This window comes from Poecilia reticulata, linkage group LG1 (genome assembly GCF_000633615.1).
Source record: "Poecilia reticulata strain Guanapo linkage group LG1, Guppy_female_1.0+MT, whole genome shotgun sequence".
In the NCBI taxonomy this organism is placed as follows: Eukaryota; Metazoa; Chordata; class Actinopteri; order Cyprinodontiformes; family Poeciliidae; genus Poecilia; species Poecilia reticulata.
The window spans coordinates 26,850,613-26,853,974 of record NC_024331.1 but is presented as its reverse complement, the minus strand read 5'-3'; the positions used below and the strand labels follow the sequence as shown (position 1 = coordinate 26,853,974).

Below are 3,362 nucleotides of genomic sequence, written 5' to 3'. Positions count from 1 at the left end.
GTACATTCTGCTGATTTTTTCACTTAATTTAACGATAGAAATAGAAGATCTATTTCTATCATTAGAAATAGATTTTAAAAAGCAAATAATTCCTTTTCTAAAAGGGAAACTAAACATTTACTTTTTTATTTACAGCTAAATAAATTCTCAAACATGTGAAAATGTCGGCCATTTCTGCTCGACTCAACATCAGTTTGGGCTGATCTGTTGATTATGTTTTGGAATAACTGATCAATAATTGGATAGGTACTTAATGAGATTGTTTCTAATGTAAGATTTATACAAATCATATCACATATTCCTAGTGCAAATATCTTGGTACACTTGAAATAAAACAAAACTAACTTACAAGCAATTTTTCAACAAAATACAAAAACTTGCTAATAATTCCTTTATATTGATTTAAAAGACTTCTAGTTCCACTGGCAGTTTTTTTTACATTTATACATGAAAAAATATCTTTTACAAGTAAATAAATTTAGGCTTTTCTCCCAAACAGAAACTCTAGGCCGCTCTGACGTCTGGATTCAGGTGAAATTTAACTTTCTGAGCCACTAAGCAGCTAAAACTTTGTGTTTCTTTCCACGTCGTCTTGTAAAGACAAAAATATATATTTTTTGCTATTCTTTGTAAGATATAACATGATTAAACCCCTGGATCTCCATGTAAGTGTGAGTGACCGAAGGAGAGCTGGGATAATTAGCATGGTCGCATTATTGAGACTAAATTTCCAGTAAGAATCTCATCTTGGGGGTAACAGTGATTAGGACTTCTCAGCTGGATGTGAATCAGTTCAGGCATGTTTCTTCATCTGTGTTTGTTTTCTGTTAAATATCTTTTAGATGAAATAAGTCATGCAGCTCAGGCAACCTTCCCCCATCACTACACGGATAAAATGAGTCCAGAGATTGAATGAATTGACATTAACCAAGACGTATTGTGAAGGGAATCCTTAAAATTTCACAACAGCCTGATCCATATAATCATTCTGTTCCCCGCATGATGAAGTCCAGACATTATTACAGTCTTCCCTCAGGCTAGTCATCATGGCACATCTTGATTTTAAGACCAGCACACATTAATTTTATGGCTTTATTCTTAAATTTAACATTCTGCCACCTCCTCCCTGCAGATCCTTCAGGCATTAAAAAAGGGAGCAGAGACGAACTGGAGGGGATGGAGCCGCATGTAGAGCAGAGAAACGCTTCGGAGCCAGAACAGCGGCCGAGTTACTGGGGATCGACTTTGTTCCAGTCAAAAGAGACAAAAGAAAGAAAGAAAAACACTTAGACTTCCTTTTAGATCAGTCTGTTGATCAGAAATGATTCCAGCAGCTGATATGGCCATTTTGCATTTCATTTTCAAATCTGAGGACATTTTTCCGACAGAAAGCACTTTGTGAGAAATGAGATACAGATACCAGAACCAAAAGAATAAAAAGTGGAAAGCTCCCATTTAGATGCACTGAAAAAACAGAATGGAGATCCAACTTTAAAAAAAAAAAGTTAATTTATAACATGAGTCAACAAATTAACTCACATTACATGAGTTCATTTGTTTGCAACTCTTGTTACATGAGCTGTAACAGATACAGATACCAGAACCAAAAGAATAAAAAGTGGAAAGCTTGCATTTAAATGCACTAAAAAACAGAATGGAGCTCCAATTTAAAACAATTGAGTTAAATTAATTCATTTAACTCCTGTTAATTTGTTACATCATGAGTTTTAACTCAACTCATGTTGTAACAAATTACTCCTTGTGTAACTATTTGTTACACAAGTTGTTAATGAGTTAATTTGTAAACATCGAGTTGGGGGCGTGGCCAGCAGCATCTTATTTGGATTTAAAGCGACAAGACGCCCCAAAACGTCTCATTGTGAAAGGAGCTGAAAATCGGCAGAACTGAGCAAACTAAAATTAAGCTTGTCAAACTTTATTTATGTTTGTTTAGCATGCCAACATAAAAAACTTAATACATTTACTTTGATAAACGTAATTATTCAATATGTTACATGTTTGTAAAAATTTAATTTTTTACACCCGTTTTTGTTTTGCAGTGCATTCTGGCTGAATTTTTATGGTAGAAATGAACAGAAAATAAGAATAATTCATTTAACTATGTTGTCAAAAATAACCCAACAGTTTTTAGACTGACTGTAAAAACATAGTCTTGCACAGAAATGCAGCAACAGCCCTTCTGATTTATGCCTCAACCTCCATTTTGCAAACACGTTTCCATTTTGACTAAATAACATCAGTATTTCTCATCTTCGATGAGGGCATTAGGACAGAGGGGAAGTTATTTTCTTTATAGATTATCAACCCACTTAGAGACAAATTTGATTTGTGAAATGGGAAATAAAATGTTCATAAACAAAATGGATTTGACTTGGCTCTGTTGAACTTTGCCTTTCTCTCTCTGCGATGCAACAGAAACAACCCAAATGTCCTGGGTGCGTCTACATGGTAGGACCAATAAAGCAGATATTCTGGGATCCAGATCAAAGTTTTCAGCTAAAAACCAAGTAGAAGTCTAAATTCATCCTGAAGTTTGAGAATTCAGTGCTCTCCAACAAGCTCTTTGGACAAACATACCTGGTGTTGCTACAGTAAAAGCCACTGAGCAGCTGAATGTGTCAACCTTGTTGAATTATTGCCACATGTAATTACAAACAGGAGTCCAAGATGATGCATCTTGGCAGCAGCTTCTCCGTTTTCAGAGTTTCTCCATCTTTGTGAGCAAAACAGCTATTTGGCACAGCCGCAGAAAAAAGTCCATCATCAGTCATTTGGCAGTTTTGGTTAGAAACTATGAACAAAAGAACTGAAAGTTTGTTTTACAAACGTGAATTTAGCTGAATCTGACAGGCATCTTGCTCCATTTGTCAACACAAAACAGAAATGTCTCAATATTTACCGATTCTTTTTGTGCTTCGGGTTTATAACATCGCCACCTGAAAAAAAGGTTTAAAATGTTTGTTTGAATTAACTAAGAATCAGAAAAACAAGGATCAATTTAGATTTTCTGACATGTTACATGATTTACCGACTTTGACTTCTTGAAAATGTTTTGGGTTTTAATGCCTAAATCTTAGCATCATTTCATCCTGAAAAACCCAAGACTACTAGCTCCAGACTGAATTATTCTGGATAAGCAGAACCAAGAGCCCCTTGCAAAAAGTATTCACTCCCCTTAAGGTTTTTTTTATATCTTTAAAAATGATATTTTATTATCCCTTAACCAGATTGGATAGGTTTGTAGGCTATGTAAGACATGTTAATCACATTTTTTGCACAAACTTATTCTTAGATAATGATATTTCAGTCTGCTCAGTTCTACCGTTTTAGGGCGTTGTCAC

The 3,362-nt window shown here is 34.9% G+C and overlaps 1 long non-coding RNA gene across 1 annotated transcript; it reads right to left on the bottom strand.

Moving 5' to 3' along the window:
- Positions 1-523: 523 nt before the first annotated feature.
- On the bottom strand, positions 524-2,957 carry LOC103470124 (uncharacterized). Its single transcript, XR_534452.1, has 3 exons — positions 2,921-2,957; positions 2,599-2,827; positions 524-1,243 (listed from the first exon to the last, which is right to left on the bottom strand). It is a non-coding gene; the product is annotated as an uncharacterized LOC103470124 (long non-coding RNA).
- Between the last annotated feature and the right edge of the window lie 405 nt (positions 2,958-3,362).